This window comes from Trachurus trachurus (assembly GCF_905171665.1).
Source record: "Trachurus trachurus genome assembly, chromosome: 11".
NCBI lineage: Eukaryota > Metazoa > Chordata > Actinopteri > Carangiformes > Carangidae > Trachurus > Trachurus trachurus.
In genome coordinates, this window is record NC_139904.1 from 18,128,091 (window position 1) to 18,146,211 (window position 18,121).

Sequence of the window (18,121 nt, forward strand, 5' to 3'; positions counted from 1 at the left end):
GAACTTATTCGAAGTTTGACAGACTCTCGTATGTCTGGCCTTTAACTGATTGTTTATCTAAGTGATTATTGATACGTTATAAGCTTAACCAGGTAAAAGCGAACACTGTTTACTCTCCTGACCCCCTTACTGCAGCCTCATGTTCACTTTACTTTATACTGAGCAGCTGCTCACAGACTGATACCCCCTGGCAACGCTGGACATCTGAAGAAGCTTTATTATAGAGAGCATTGCTGGGTTAATTGGTAATTTCACAACTCTGAGATTACTGTGAGTCGTTGCTGCAGGCTGCATGGAGTATGAGCATGAGAGAGTGGGTGGGACTAATCTCAGTTTCAAATGAAAAAAAAAAAATCAATCTCTGAAAACTGATTGAATCCATATAAAGCTGTCAGATTTCCCTTCCAAGACGTAAATAAGTTTACTCTTTCTCCTGGCTCATAAAATGTCTTTCACAGACCAGTTCTCCTATAATGAAGTCAAAGCCAAGAATATTTTGCCAAACAAGCCCCAGGGATTAACTGAATTTGAAGTTAGCAGTAATGTGGAAAAAAAAGAGAGAAAAAGAAAGAAAAAAATGTAATGAGCACGTCAGTGTGATCCATGCAGTCTAGCATCGGCAGACAGACGACTAACCCTGATCCTGATTTCTGTGAATTGTGAACGGTGCCAAAGTCAGAGGAGTTTGAACTGTGGCGCTGATGGGACATCTCTATCTTAAACTGAAAACACTCTTATAATACAGGCATATCTCAGTAAATTTGACATATGCCTGTCAACAACTTTCAGGTCAGCAGACAACCCCATGATAGAGGAGCCTACTGAACCAGACTAAGAGTACATTTAAAGGCTCAGGAAACATTTGCAGTTGTTAATGAGTTAATTAGCTGATTAGAGTGTGACACTATTACAATAGTGATCCTTTTCACAATATTCTACTTTTTTTGAGATACTGAATTTTGGGTTTTCATAAATGTCATCTACAACCAATACAATTAAAAGAAATAAAGACATAAAATATTTCAGCTTGTGTAATGATTCTACATATTCACTTTATAGTAGTAGTAGTTCAAAGTACTATTTGAATTAAACTACTGAAGTAAATGAACTTTTCAATGAAATTACATTCTAATTCACTGATCTGCATCTGTAGAAACATCTAAAATATATTTTATTCTTTTTGATTTTATATGTATGTATATTCATTACTGCTTTATTTTATGTCCATAACCTGCAAATTATTTTACTGGGAGCCTTTTTAAAAAGGCAGATACTGTAGTGTATTAATAGCACAGAATGTGTGAATATCCTTGAAGGTAAATCTTCTGTATACAAACATGAATTATTTAAAAATTCTGTAAATTGCAGAGGATCACATGTTCCAGGCTTTAGATAAAGTCTCATTGATTAGCAAGCAATTCACAATAATTAATTAATAGGAAGTCCATTTTCCCGATGTTTAGTACAAGGTTACACAGTTCTTTCCTTTTTAATGAGAAATTATGGGGAAATTATTAATCACTGCACCTTTATACTACATTGAAGCATTATATCTTTAACTTAGTGTAGATTTGAAAGTTGTCATAAAAAGTTGTATTTATATTCTGAATAGTGATATTCTTACTGATATTTTGACCACTGTTTCCAAAGAACATAATCAATATTAGCAGAAAGTCTAAGGGCGGTGTATAGTGTGGTACCTTTCTTTTTTCTCTTTGCCTTGTATCAACTTCAAAGACCAAATCATATAATCAAGTAATTTAAAACACACAAAAAAATTGTGCAAATTGTTTGACACAGGTATAAAAATGGACACCTTGTTAGCACATTAAAGCAAACCAGAGGCCAAATTACTGTAGCGCCACTTAAATAACTCAAATGAATACAACATGTATTATGCTTGATTATGTTAGCTGTCTAGCAACATAAGCTTAGTCTACTGTTGAACTCATTGGAAGCCGCGCAGGATACAACAAAAGACTGTCTGCCGTGTGAACACAAATGTCATATCCTGAATTTTGACTCAACATCCTGAGCAGGCAGTGACACACACACACAAAAAAAGCCCAGATCCAGCCCCTATACAGCTGACTGACAGTCTGTATACGGTACTCCCATTAAGAGCCATTTTCTGACATGTGCTGATCACCACGACTTGCCGCCCAGCATCATTGTTTGAGCCCTTAGACTGTCAGCCCTCCATCTGCTCATTTCTGGGGCTTTCTGCTCAGAGAAAAGGCAACTGTCAACAGCGAATTTACAAAAGTGAGAGGAAGCAGAAAGAAGCTGGGAGTGAAATGTTTAATTTCCATTCAGCAAGACTGATGGCTGAAGAAAGGAGGAGACAGGGAGGAGAGAGGAGAAAGGGAGGAGATGGGGAGCAGGGAGAGTTTGAATCTCTGCAACTAAAAACAAGAGCACTTTGTTGCAGCATTGTTATATTTAATTATATACTTTTCTTGCATTTGTTTAATTTACATCTTACCTTTCCTTTATACTTTCTCTCTGAAGCTCTCCTTATTTTACCCCCTTCTCTGAATTGGTACAAAGTTAATTTAATAAACTAATTAGGCTGCACTTCAAAACATATTTGTATAGTTATGAGGCAAGTCCCCAAGCATCCTAGGGTACCTCACAGGAAAATCTAATGATGCTGTTGGTGAGTCGAGTATAACTGTATATTGCTGAAGGGTAGTAAACAAAAAATTGTTTAGTCAAAAGCTAGGTACAGAAAATACTTCTCTGTGGGTTTTGTCTTGTTTTTTTTTCACCAAATAAACTTTGAATTTAAATTGATACTAAGGAGAGGAGAGGAGAGGAGAGGAGAGGAGGATGTGTTCAATGAGTCGAAAGGCAGAGACTGGCTTTCCCACTGTTCTCAGTAAGCCCCTCTATTCATGCTGCTCTCCCTCATAGGAGAGAATGGAGCTTCGACACACAGCTGGTGAGACGGAGATAAAGGACTGACAGAGGAGCTTCAATAGATACAGTGGAGGGTGAGGATACAAAAACGAGGCAAAGAGGAGAAGGGGAGAGGCCGCTCAGTTGGAGAACGGCTATATAGAGGCGAAGGGAGGAGAGGGGAGACGGATAGAGAGGGAGGGAGTTTGGCAGAAGATAAATCTGCAGAACTGAGTTGAGAGACATCACGGTGGGAGGGTCAAAGAGAAGAATAAGAAAGAAAAGAATAAAAATCAAACGTCAAGTCACATTAAAGGAGAATAGAGGAGAAGGAGGAAGGAGGAGAGGAGCTCAGACAAGCCCGGAGAAGTTTATCCTCTGAGCTGTAGAAACATATAAACCCCTAAACACAGCTAAGTACATCTCTGCTACGTTACCACTGTATTACTGACAGATACACTCAACAACTCTGAAAACAACAAATCAAAGTCAAAACAACAGAAATAAGTGGTGAAGAGCGCGCATGGTGATTTGTTTTCAGGTTAGAAGGTTGGTCACATTAATCTAGTGAGTTCAAAGATTCGTAAGTGTCAGAAGAAGAAGAGCCACTTGAGTTGCAGCCACCATCCTCTCTTTGACACATTGTTCAGCTCTAAGGACCAGGGAAAGGAATGTATACGTCTGGTTTGTTATGCAGTCACATTGGCCTCATATAAAATGAACCAAGATGGGTAAGGATGAAGTTAGGGGGACTGACAAGGGTTTCAGTGAATGGACATCAGCAGCAGATGTGGTGACTAACACAGCAGCAACAGCAACATTACTGAAACTCTAAATAACACATAATGTATTGTGCACTATTAGTTGAGCATCTAAACTCCAATATCATAAAGGAATAGTTACTGTGCAGCTGATCCTTATTTTAAAAGGTGAGTAAAATATAATGACCAAAATAAGTGGTGGGGGTCACAGGCACTATTTCCTAAATCCCAACCCATTGAATGCTGATGTAAAATATACATCAGCATTCATTCATTGGGTTACAAACTCTTAAATCAGATTATAGCAGCAGATCCTGTTCTCTACTAGCAGGATTAAGCGGAAGTTTTGTTTGTCAGAGTCCGTCCTACCTGAGCTGACGAGGCGGAGCCACTTGGGCGGAGTAGGTGGAGCCTGCCTGCTCAGTTGAGAGCCGACACCCGACTGGAGCTGCAGTTCCTGGTGTGAAGTCTCGATCTCTCCACCAATGGGAGGGAAGCGCCCCGGATGTCTGCGCCGTCTGTCCACGTCTGTCTGTCTGCAGGTGCTGTCACCATTACCTACACACACACACAGACACACAGAGACAGAGACAGCATTACCAACAAGTGTTCCTTTTGTCTATTCTACAAAACAGCTGGCAACATTATGCTTCCTGATGATTATTGAGGTCGCAGCTATTGCTTGTTTCTAGCTCAATTATCACTGCATAATAACCAAAATTCATGCTATGTAATTACAATCGTCAGCTTAACCTTCAAGCCAAGTGTTATTTTTCCACCAAATGATTTCCTCTCTGCTTAAATGGCAGCTGTACAGAACAGCAGCATAGAAGGAAATGTCAGCTCGTGAGGGTCCTCAACGGAGAGGATCCTTTATAGCCTACTTGTTCATTTAAACACTTTTATTCAGGTTTATTGATCCTTATTTTAAATTTGGTGAAAACCCCCAACATAATTTCATATAATAGCACATCAAAACAAACAGACAGGGTGTTAGTTGCAGTATTAATCTGCTATTACCAAACTGAATCTCTATTGCAGTTGCCTTCACTGGTGGCCAGCGTCTCCCACGATAAATGGGTTTGCAAATAAAGTCAACCTGTTGACTTTGGCGCTATATTAATCACTTAGCCACAGTCTTTGAGTCACTGGTGTTTAAGTGTGTGTGCATCTGTTAAAGTCTGTGCTTGTGATTTTGTACACTGGCTATCACTGTCTCCCTGCTGTTTCCCTCTCTCTGTCGCTCCCTCTTAGGAGTATTCAGAACAAACACCCGTGCTATTTATACACTGACGCCCCATCGGCATGGCAACCACGCTTTGTTTACCCGCAAGAGACACTGGTTTGAGGCGTGTGTCCTCCTTTTTTTTTTCTTCTTCTTCTCTAACAAAAACATAGTTATTTGGAGGCATTTAGATCTCTTTTCATGAGCTTGGCTCTCTTTCTGGAGCGGACAATGTTTCACTTTGACCAAATGCCTCCGGTAAACTGGGAGCTATTATGATGAAATGGAAAGCGGGTAATAAAACTAGTATCTCTGAGGAAGCTAAATTTGTTTGTTGGTTTTTTTGTTGTTTTTTGGTTCTTAGCCTAACAGAGTTGTTGTTCTTAAAGTTTTTAAATAATGTCACCCTAATAATGAGGAGTGCTTTGTCTTTTAAAGCACTGATAATAATATATTTTTCAATAAATAAATAAATACATGCATTAATAAAAATGTTATGCCTCATAGGTCAGGACCCTAAACGGATCCAACACTATCCAAGCTTGTGTGTAAAGCTACCCGTGCCCAGGTGTGAATCTAACATGGAGACTGTGCTGTTCCTGAAAGGGAGCCATCTCCTCTGGGTAAGTACATGTTGTATAGTGTCTAATTTAATGCACAAGCACAGAGAAAAATACTTAGTGCACCCACCCAACGCACTCCTCTCATTTAGAGTAACCCTGGAGGCTGTTACCATAGCGACACAGACATGTCCCAAGGTCACGGGGCAGAGCTGAGCATTAAGTTGAACCCTGAAACAAGGCATCTCCTTGGCAACACAAAATCAGGTCAGTTGATCATGTGACAAACCAGGCCCTGGGGACAGATACTGATACTAAAGCACTTTTTTTTTTCTTTTCTTGTTTGTACTAAGTTGACACGAACTCAACAAATACAAACACACACACACACGCACGCACGAGCATGCAGGCGTGTGAAACCTGTAAAACACTGAGTATACAACTGTACTTACTGTATTTTGAGCCGCATACACACTCACAAACCCACAACAGAAAACACTTGCACAAGAGGTGACACAAAACACACGCGAGATGACAGATAAAACAGCCAGAGCAGAGATGACTTACTAAAAGTTTGACATATCGTGAGCAAAGAGTCTTTGAGAGTGTGTGTCATCTACCACAGCCTGGTCGATACACACACCAGCAGCTCCTCACGTGCACCACGACTGTCACACTCGTGCTTTTTATTTCTATGTGCATTTTTAATGCAAGAAGTGAAACGACGCTCACTGGCAGTTATTGCAGATGCATCTTTTAACATGCTTTCATAATCACCAACAATGCAGCAAAAACTTGTAAAATAATCTACAAGTCCAACACATTGACTCAAATCAAGAACCATCTGAGGAATTGCGTAGTAGAATGAGTCAACAAGTTTATAAATGTGAGCAGGCTTTCTCTGCAGTTGACAGTTTTTGATACTCTGTGCTACACAGATGCAAGTATTAAGGCTTTATTTACACTACGGCTTAAAACTGTTTACTGCAATGGCTGTCTGTACTATTAGCCTAGATTAACAGCTTAATCAGCATAGTAAACATACCTGACCCCTAACCACCAGCACCGTGAGCACTATTCCTCCACTCACTGTAAACTACACTGGAACAAACCAAAAAAAATTAATAAATGACGTGAAAGGTTTGCAGCCAGGATGATGATAATTCACAGGTCATTTCTCAGGCTTAGAGTTTATATGGAAGCCCTGATAGCAGATTTACATCCTGTGTGCCCCCATAAAATAAATAAAACACAAATATTTGCATTGAAAATATAAAGTATAGCACATACAGTGTACAAATGGCCACTATTTAAATTACAGATAAACCTCTGTTCAACAATGTATTTCAGTTGTAGAAGTTCCTCTGCTCCCATAAATCAATATCTACAGTGTCTGTGGTCAGTTTCAGAGTTGAAATCGGTATGGGACACAGTTTCAACTGGATTCACCTTGTCCGTCTGATTCATGGAAAATATTGTGAAAAGTTTACACACACACACACACACACACACAGATTTGTGAATACACACACTTTTTTTTCCTGCTACTCAGCAGTCTAGGATTCAGTTCCCTGTCTGTCACACAAGATACTCAATAATACTGGCAGCATGGGTGTATGCGTGTCCCGTGTGTGTGTGTGTGTGTGTGTGTGTGTGTGTGTGTGTGTGTGTGTGTGTGTGTGTGTGTGTGTGTGTGTGTGTGTGTGTGTGTGTGTCACCATGTGCACCTATGAAACTGTGCCCTGCCCCTTTCAGTCTGCTTTTCTATTGGTCCCCTGCCTGCTGTCCCTCTGTCACACACAGGGTTGGACACGCATGCACGGACCAACACACATACACACTCAGAGACACAGCAGGCACAGCTGTCAACAGAGAACACGGAGCCATAGGTGGGATGTGTGTGTGCGTGTGTGTGTGTGTAATGAGGAGCAGAGCAGTATCTGTTGTAGGATTACACCCTGACCTGTCTTGTCTGGCTAATTCCTCTGTTACCATCGACAACATCCACACTGCGACTAGGCAGAGGAGGACATGAGAAACTTGACTCTCTAGTTCTTTTCAACCTTCTTTATCATGTCTTTAATGCAGTCTTTATGTTAAATTGTGATCTATTATCTTTCTATTTCACGTCACATTCATTTCTGCTTTCACACCCCATTAGTTTTTTGCTTCTATTTACATGATTAGATTCATTTAATCTTCCTCAGGAGGCCAGGAGGGCACTCCATGCTCCCTTGTGGGCTTGTTTGGCTCAGTAACTATGTCCTTCCTTATGCTGCTTTTACTCTCTATTTGCATCTATGTAATTTGGGGGGGGGGGGGGTGAATTAATAAACTCACAAATAAGAGGAATGGATCAAATGCACCAGCAGGGAACTCGCCTCAGAGGGGAATTCCGCTGAAATTGTCTTTTATTTGGCTGTTCTGCAAAAGATGCTACTGCTACAAAACAAAGCTGTTTTTGTTGTTGTTGTTGTTGTTGTTTGTTTGTTTAAATGCATCATAAGTGTGGGCTTCCAAGGAATGACGAAAGTGCAGCGTTGCAATGTTCCAGGAATGCACTGCAGGCTCTGCGTTCACTGGCTGCATCTCACCAGAGCAGCCACCAACTGGCCAACAATAGGCTGGTTAGCTGAACCCAACCCAGTCTGCAGAGCGGCCTGAAATTCTTCAAATATGCAAAGGGTATAATTATGATTGGGAACCTGCAACAGTAATGCACCAGCATTTGAAAGTAGCTTTCGTTTACATCTTCTATATCAGGATAAACCTGTACATCTGTGTAGCACTAAATTGACAAGTCATAATACTAATATTAGTGATAGCAGTGATAGATTTGATAGTACAGGACCAGTTGTAAATGACCCATAAATGACAACACATGTAGTGTCTGCAAATGCCGTTTCAAGTTTAAAGGTGTAAAAACAAAAGTGTTGTCAGCACAGCGTAAGGAAACACCTGCTCCTCTAACTTGCATTCATGTTAAGGAACTGAACTGAACACTACCAACTATTGCAATTCATCTCACTATCTACAGATATATTTCCTGTTTATTGTAATTACTTAGTCTGTTGATCTGTTCTGTTGCAGACACTTGTTCAAACATGAAGAAGGCATCGTCATTGTGTAAATGAATTCATACACTACTAAAGTTCCCATTTTTTCAGTTTTTGAATTTCAGCAGCTGAAGTCCAGTCAAACACTTCCAAGAGCACAAAGGTCAACAGTTGTCAGAACTGCCTAAGGCAAAAAAAGAGAGAGAGAGATCAAGTAAATTTCATAGAAAATCTTTTCACTGATTAGGTAGTTTTTAACTTTCCTGCAGCTATGGAGGTAAATGAAGCCATGGTAGTAAAGTAACAACAATTCCTATATGATTACTTTAAAACCCACTACCAGTATATCAATACAAAGGTGTGTTGGTGGACCACACTGCATTATTACACCTTTTTATGTATCATTAAGACTATACTCAAAGACAAGCACCAAAAGAGAGCGGACAGGACAGTCAGGGGTTCATCCTACAGCAAAATAATGATCCAAAACATTAGAAGAATAGAACAAGATGTCAGGCTTCAAATGATGGAAGAGCATCCCAGTCTCCAGACTTACAGTATACCCCATGGAGCTGGTTTGGGATGAACTGGACAGAAGGTGAAAGCAAAGCAACCTGCAAGTGTAACACTTTCGTGAGAACTCCTGCAACAGTGTTTTGGGACAAACTTTCTGAGCACTGTTTGATTTCTTTATTGCTCTATGCTTTGCTTTCGGTGTACACCGAGACGTCACACTGTGCAAATTTCAGTAACAAATGGAGAGACGGAGATGTTCTAAAACTTTTGACCTGCAAGTGTGTTTGCTTTGGCAATACTGTTTGTGAACTTTTATGCGGGAAAGGCTTGGTAAACTGAAACTGAGAAGAAAAGAAAGAAAAAAGAGGGACCCACATTTACAGTGAGATGCAGAGAGAAACATGAACCACCTCTCTTGGTTATGCAACTCGCTCACTAACCCTCCGCACAATCAGCACGGGTCAAAGTTCAGCACTCTTAAAAGCTGCTTCTGTATACCTGGTGACCACACTTTTTTTCCTTGCTGATAAATATAGACACGTCTCCACAACCATTCATACCATATCCATGAATATCCAATACAAAAAGCATGCCTAGCAACCTAGATAGCGTAGATAGCACTGCACTTAAGATAGCACAATGACACTTTGAGCACTATTTAGATAAGGTCACTGTAAAGAAATAATAAAAGAAAAGAAAAACACACCAGCACATATATTGATAAGCACACACAGTGTCAAGGTGTCATCTAGGAAAAATGCTGCAGAGGTTTTGGGTAAAAGAGCCTGCTCACCCTCTGGCTGTCCTCTATCAGGCCTTCACAGGTGGGGATGTTATGTGAGCATCTCCTGATGTGGTTACACCTCTTATGAAATAATAACAGCTGGTAAATGCCATAATGTGATACTATTATTCCACGCAGGAATTTACTAGAAGGTGAACTTGATGTGAAAGTATATTATGTTGCTGCTGTCTTACAAAAGGCTTTTACTATATTGCTATTTCAGCTTTGAGCAAAAGGCTTTGAGTAGTAGTACTGTACATTTCTGAAATCCATCTTGATATATTTTCAGCTGCTTCCAGCTGTTTTAATGTAGATTAACTAGGTTTGAATCAATGCACAAGGCATCACAGCAAAACATCAGCGCGACATGTGACAGACATGTGAGCGAGGGGGAAATAAAACACAGGGCAGCAGAAAAGATACAGAATAAGGTAATAATTTAAAAGAAAAACGTGAGCGACAGAGAAATGAATTCCTCTATAACCCTCCCATATGTTTTCATATTTTCAGTATTAACCTGTGAATGTGCCAGAAGTGTGTGTAAGCAGCTACTGTAGCATGTCTATAAGTGACAGAATGCACTAATGCTGAACATCAGAGCACAAGCTGCCACCTGAGGGAATTACTCAGCATTCCTCAGCTGAGACAGCGTTAGCATATGCGGGGCCCCGGAGAAGCAGGAGTCGCGGGGAGCCCGGCTTTGATCGGTCCCCTAAGATCCCAACACTGGAATAAGGAGGGATATGCTTGAAGGGGGCCTGCAGGGAACACACACACACATACACACAATCAGATCTTCAAAGATATACACCACACATGCGCACAGGACACTCTATATCTTTCCACTTTCTAACATTCAAAAGACATACCGTAAATATGCTGCTGCCCATGCATGCATAGTAATAATCTACTGCTTTACCGGCCTCTCTTGTACATGCAGAACACATCCACACATGAAAAACTCTCAATGTCACCTTTACACAGAGTATGTTGTCTTTCTCATATCCCACTTTGCTTCAACACACATACACACGTACCTCCTGAGTGCAACAATATAAATATCACTGCAAACTCTCATCACAAGTAAAAATGAAACAGGTATTGAAATGAATTAAACAGAGAATAAAGTATAAAGTGTGTAAGTGTAGTAAAAGTCTTAATGCGACAGCAGTAATCTGACGGAGAGGCAGATGGCAGGTATAATAGCTGGATTACAGATGTTCTACCACAGCATTAGAGCGAGTGGATACAAGCTGTTGCTGCAAGAGCAGGTTTCATGAGACCTTATTCAACTCCCTGACACAAACTTTTAGTCTCACTCGCCCCCACAATTTCATTCCTGTCAGAGTGTGCTGAATGATGAGCAAACCTCTTTTTCTAGTCTGTCATGCTTTTAACTGTGGCAAGAGGGCTGTCTCTGTTTGAGGGCTTGATTGCTTCTGTAAGCAAAGTGATAATTCACCGGTTAAGACGGAGAAGGATCTGCAAATGCTGTAAAAAATAAAAAATAAAATAAAGTGAGCCAGAACTCAAAATCAAGGTGAAACCACTAAAATATCTTATTTTTCTGATGACTTTATGTTCCTTCATCACAGCTTTTTTTGTTTGATGGAAAATCCAATTTGACAAGGAATATCAGATCGGGCTACAAGTTTGGCAACATATCAGACTCAAATCCACACGTCAGAGGCACATGTCATGCACCGCAGGACACTGATGCAAAACATCAAATCACATTAAATATTTTACTTGCATGCTAGCTTGGCTGAGTGGCGATTAATAGAAAGTGGGTCAAACAGAAAACTATTGGCTGAGAGATTAACTTTGAAGACGTCCGACAGTTGAGACCCATGGCGGGGAAGGGGGGGGGGGGGGCGTGAATCGTCTTGTTTTTTTGCAGTTGCTGGCTTCTGTTTCACAAATAAACCCACAAGGTTTGAAAAAAAACGAATGGAAATGAAATAATGTGAATAAGCATAAACATTTGAGTCGTGTATAATTGTTTTTTGCTTGTTCAAGCAAACTGAAGCGCACAGCAGGAGAGTGAGTACAGGGCCTGCCCTAAAGGCTGTGCTGACACTGACACTTATAGAGTAACACTGAACTAGTTAGGAGAGTTCTCCTCTGAGGCTGGATCAACAACATAGAAAAAGCCTGTTTGACACAGTCAGGAGCAAAATAAAGAGTTAATTGGAATTTTAAATATCTTCATGACTATGTATGTATATAACGCACAATATACTTTCATATCCTCCATCTCCGATGAAGGTGAGTGGACTTTAAGAAGATAATAGTTATTATGGGGTTCACAGTACGACCTTAGGAAGTCACCGGCGTACGTCACGAAGCACCGCGGCTGTGGCAGGCTCCTGCTGGCAGCACAGGTGCTCACATGCACACACTAAATACACACACATGCACACACAGACACTTGGCTAGGACACTGCAGGTACCCCCTCCCAACCCCACTGATGTACATAGCCACACTCATAAAGATGCACACACACACACACACACACACACACACATGCAAACAAAGTGCAGGTGCTCACACTGCCCCACCAGCTGTCCCTAGAGATCCTGCTACAAGGTCTGATGACCAAGACAGAGAGGACAAAGGAACAGAAAGAGAGACTACAATAAAGAGGACTGACCAGATGCCAACACTGACAGGTGTGTGTGCTACGTACGTATACGTGCATGTGTGTGTGTGTGTGTGTGTGTGTGTGTGTGTGTGTGTGTGTGTGTGTGTGTGTGTGTGTGTGTGTGTGTGTGTGTGTGTGTGTGTGTGTGTGTCAGGTTGTGGCTCAGTTCCAATGTGCTGCACTGCCCTTAACCCAAATAAAGTCTGGTTATCTTTGTTTAACCTTGACTACTAGTGTTGTGTGTATATTGAAGTGCATATGTGCATGTGTGTCTTTGTATACCATGCCCTTGGTGACCTCTGGCAAAGTGTGAATGCAATATAGGTTCTCATTAAAATCTGCAAAATAATAAAAAGGTGTTGTCGTGGGAAAAAAACAAAACAAAAACAAAGAACAAGACTGTCTTCCTCAGAAATCTGAACACGAAACTCAAATAACTTAAGAGAGTAATGTGGCATTTCAGGTCAGCATGGTTGGTTCTTATGACTGGAGGTTATGTCATTGTCAGGTCACGTCAGCCTCATGACACATCATAAAGTTGTTCCTTCTCATTCCTACAACAGACTGACAATCAGTTATATAACCAAGGTCAAAGGGTCAGAGTGGCTACGTTAGCGTAGCCACACCCTGCCTGGCTGTTAGCATTCCATAGTGAGCTACACTGTCAATACTCGACGAGCTGGAGATGTACGGCACTGCTGTCTTGGCTCCGGGGTCCAGGCGTGTCTAGCGTCTAGCGTGACCTCTCCTCTCCCTGCAGCTACGCACAAATGAGCCATGAGCAAAAGCAAATACTGCAGGCGGATTGTAGTGTAAGATAACAAATACTAATAAACAAATTACAAAGTTCAGGCCCCGTGCTTGGTTTACATGTCACACAAAGGAAGAGTGAGTTTCTCCCCTCAGCCAAATCACACATCATTATTTCATTTTCAGTGTTTCTAAATGAAACTCTAAACGCCTTGTCCTTAGCTCCTCTCTCGGTGAGCCTGCTGGCCTGGTCAGGGAACCCATGGCTCAAATACTTCCATGGTGTTAGGATTAAATACTGCTCTATTTTTAAAGATGATTGCTACCTTGAGGTGGCAATTGTAACCACTGACACATGGTGTCACTTTTAACTAGAAATATCAAATATAATTATTGCATATGAGACAAATTTGTATTCTTAAATATATATTAGCATGTTGTACTGTACCTTACACACAGGGGAGGCATGTGGAAGCTTGCTGCCTGACTCTATATTGTGTTCTTGTCAAGTACAATAGAGCAGTTGCTTGTGGCAGCTTGTTAGACTGGGTGTTAGTCACAGGGATGGGCACCATTGGGCTACAAACTGCTACAAGGTCATACTGAGAATACATTGTTGGAGGGGCGAACAAAAAAAAAGTGCAAACATCAACATACACACACAAAATATAAATATCAAAATCTAAATACATATAATAAAAACATGCATCACAATCGAGGTACAACAAAATAAAAAGCAGAGGTCTGTTATTTTGTAATACTATTTGCATGTTGTGTTATTTCTCAGAAAATACATTTCAGATTGACAAACATATTCAGAGCAATGAATCACTGCCAACAAAATCGGTTGCAGCCCAACAGTTTAAATGAGGACAGTGATTCTGTAGTGACCGATCTGCCTCTCTGTGTAGAGGAAAAGACATATGCATTAGAAAGCACACACACACACACACACACACACACACACACACACACACACACACACACACACAGTACATACACACACACAGAGTGTAGTCGTGGATCAGGGAGTTCTGAGTACAATCTCTTCTGACACATACTGTACCGAAACCCTCTCTCATACTCCACTTAACACAGCTACAGTACACACACACACACACACACACACACACACACACACACACACACACACACACACACACACACACACACACACACACGTGTGTACACACACAGGAGCGCCCCAAGTGTCTATACATGATTAAAAGACTGAAAGTGGGGCAGGCGCACAGTTCTAGCTCTGTGAAATTACTGCAGGTCCTTTTCAGCTCACCTCCAAACACACACACACACAAATCAACAAACTCCATGTCCAATATAATAATAAGTGTGCACAGCCTCACACACGCACTCACATGTTCACAATCCACATAGCATTGGTTCAATAATTGAGTGATTCCCCCGATGAAGCAGCAGGGGAGAGGACGGCACAGGAGCCAACAACTTATTGGTGCTGGCCAGACAAGAGAGCCCCTCCCTTCTATTCATCTCCCCGTGAAAAAAATGTTTTCCTGCTGCTTTGCACTTGACAGGATTGTGGACATTTTTTATTTTTATAAAAGCATTCTGGATTCCCCAAATAGACATTAAGCTCCCGACCCTGGGCTCAGCAGGGGTCCAGTAACTGTTCAAAGAAAACCTCTATGTTGCACAAACTATGTGAATAGGACCTATGAAGTCTTTTATGAATTGGCCGAGGTATCAGCTTTTCATTTAAAGTAGTTAGCTGGGTATAAATTATGTTTCACAGCACATTATTGCACATTTGAAGACTAGCTTAAACAAAGCTTTTCAACCGAGCACAAATTAAACAATCAATTTAAAGGATTAAAAAATGATCCCAGGCAATTTAAAGGCCTCATTACAGTGGTCAGGAAACTTGCCCTGCTACAGTTGCAAAACACTGGTTACTGAGATGTTATACAGAGGACGAGAAGTCTGATTATTTGGGAAACTATGCAGAAGCACTTGCGTCATTATATTCTGTGCAAGACCAGGTTTTTTAAACTTTTTATTTATTTATTTATTTTTATCTCCACTGTTAAGGGATCATCAGTGCATTTGGTCACCTCTGAACCTCTCACAGAAAACATCTGCAAGCTTTGAAAAGTGCCAAAAATAGCTCTCACAGAATCCAAATGACAGTTTGCCTTTTCAGTATGAGAACAGCAAACATATTGTCTGGTCAAGTAAAATAAATCTCTTTATTTGGATAATCGACAGACATGAGGCAACAGTTCTCAGACAGCACTGGATTCTGTGTATTGTGATTTCTGATACTATTCAATACTCAGTACAGGTTTTACTTCTATAGGCAAATTGCCTTTAAATGTTACAGTATGTGTTACACTTTTCAAAAGAACAAAACAGTTTGTGGTTTTGAAAGTCAGTTCAATTAACAATAATTTCCCAAAACAGGCACCTATTACTTACAATTTTGAACAAAACATTTCGATTGACTTCAGCGTGTTCCTCTGTGCCTGGAACAAAGCTTAACGACTCTCGATTAAACCTCAGATATCCCTTTATATGCTTAGACGTGGACATATTTCAGCCAGACCCAGCTCACTCTGACTCATGCACTAATGTTAAGAAACTGGCTGGAAATCTTCCATGAGTCACAGCACCTTGGGTCTGGGAGCCATGGCTCGAATGACTTGTTATGATCAGTTACATGGGACTTACAAGAAGAGGTGCCCCGAGACACACTGTAGTGCTTACACTGCAAAAAGAAAAGAAAAGGGCATTCACGTGATTTTTCCCAAAGTCTAGATAAATATCTCTCACAGCTTTATCATAAAAACAATAGATAAATGCTCTACAGTAAAAAAAAAAAAAAAAAAAAGCTGCTGATATGAGCACAGATGAAAAAGTTACAATGGTGAAAGTTACAGATCGCAGCCAAAAGGTAATTCTCAGAGAAAACCAGACAGCCTGAGCTGATCCACATCTGGTCAAAACGTTTCTTTCTTCGTCTCATGGGGGCTTACAAACAGAAAGCCGCATACAGGACACAAGCTTACTACTTTTTACGAGGCATTACGAAACTGTGCCTCAGTTTTAAAAGATTAGAAGTAAACAACAACAATATAAACCCTAGAAATCTCCTCTCCAAAGCTGGACCAGAGAGAGAGGGGGGGTGGCCGAGGTGCGTTGCTATTGGCGGATTCCGATCATGTGCCGCACTTGGCAAACACACCTGGGTCGGAGTAAAAACCCTTGCAAAAAGTTCAAACAGAAACCTGCAAATCCAGCAACTTCTTAGCAGCCTTGTGCAAGGTTTCCGAGAATTAGATCATAGGGTGTTTGTGGCAGAGGGGACTTGAGCTGCTGTGTTGTGATTTGGGGATTGGAAGAACACTTTTGCAACGTGAATCTTTGAACTTGTGGATGTGTCCAGTTTTCGATTGATTTCGACATGATGACCGCCAGATAAACGGTCGATGCAATACGACAAATGATCAGTTCCGAGAGGAGCTTTTATGAAGTACAGATAACATGTGGGTCACACTGATAAAGCCTCGAACTTGTTGCAGGCCAGCAGATAGATGGGAAGTCAAACATACAGACACACCTGATAACACGCACACATACACATTTTAATATGCTTTTTTACTGCCTACAAGCATGCATATGTAACAAATAATGCAAAGTCTAACAAACTTGGGATTTTGTCATGTATCTTGTACATTAAGTTCGGAGGGCAAAGGCTGCAGCGTCCTCTGTGAATCGCACGGCTGACACAGCTGTATTTTGCAACCACGGCAAAATATCGCTCATCTGATAGTTCATCATTGACAGGTTCCACACTATCAATATATGGAGCCATAGCCTGGGGGGGGGGGGGGGGGGGGGGGGTCATGTTGATAATGTGACATACAGCAAATCGGTGTGTGCGCGACGTCAGTGATGAGTTATGACAGGCGTATTTTGTTCAAGTTTGACGCTCGTGAATTTTGCATGCTCTTACTCATAATGACCGAACCCACATGCTCAGACCAATCCCCTCGCCAACCCCCCCCCAACACACACACACACACAGTCCTCATGCTTTATGTAAGTGTAAATGGCATCCATGAAGTGCCTCCTACACTACACCACCTCTGTACTTCCACCCTGCACCCATTCAGCAGGAGTCTACAGTTAGGTAGCGTGTCCTGTCAGGTTGCAAATGCACTCAGCTATCCATCTCAGGCAGCAGCGCTAGAGGTAGTGTGGGGGCAAATCGCTGGCAGAGCTAATGGCACGTCATGTAGCATTAAACCAAGCTGACTGGGCGCTCGCCTCAAAAACCCAAAGCACTGAGTTGAGAGAGAGGAAAAACCGGAGCGAAGAGAGGCATCTTTTCACTCAAAAAGATTGTCTGTTGTTGGGTTTTGAGGCTAACTAGTGGTGAGAGGTTTGATAGGAGGCGGGGAGTTCCTCTGTCTCTTTCTTCGTCTTTTTTTTTAAGGGTTAGTGGTTAATGCTACATCTGCAACATCTGACAGGCAGGCCGTAGTAGGAGCCCATTCAAAATCTGTCTTAGTTGCAGGATGTCTTCGAGTGCTGTGGGAAATATTGTACTAACACTTTCAGAACGCATTACTGATCACACAATGCAGTAAATGCGGCACGGAAAAACAATTCTTTTTTTTTTCTTTATACTTTTTTTCATCTGAGTTGCACCGCTGTGACATTTATGGGGCATGCTATCAGTGAAAAAATAGTAGAGAGTACATAGCTGTGTCAACAACTGACAATAAAAGTTAAATCCAGTCGCTTCATTGGCAGCTGGGCCCTGAATCACTGTCATGGTCTTAGAAGCTTCACAATATCCACTCTGTTAGAAAAATGAAAACAGTATCTGAGTATTTTAGACCTTCAGCTGAGAACAAGTCAAACATTTTCAGCGAAATTTCA

The 18,121-nt window shown here is 41.2% G+C and overlaps 1 protein-coding gene across 4 annotated transcripts in view; it reads right to left on the minus strand.

The window, feature by feature from the left end:
* Window positions 1-18,121, minus strand: part of atxn1a (ataxin 1a) — a 98,600-nt gene that overhangs the window by 70,268 nt on the left and 10,211 nt on the right. For 3 of the 4 annotated variants that reach the window (XM_083982549.1, XM_083982546.1, XM_083982547.1), the window contains exon 2: window positions 4,032-4,220. The exons of the other annotated variant lie outside the window; for it this stretch is intronic. The gene's annotated coding sequence lies outside the window, so the exon portion shown is untranslated. The remainder of the gene's footprint in view (window positions 1-4,031; window positions 4,221-18,121) is intronic. 4 annotated transcript variants of the gene reach the window in all.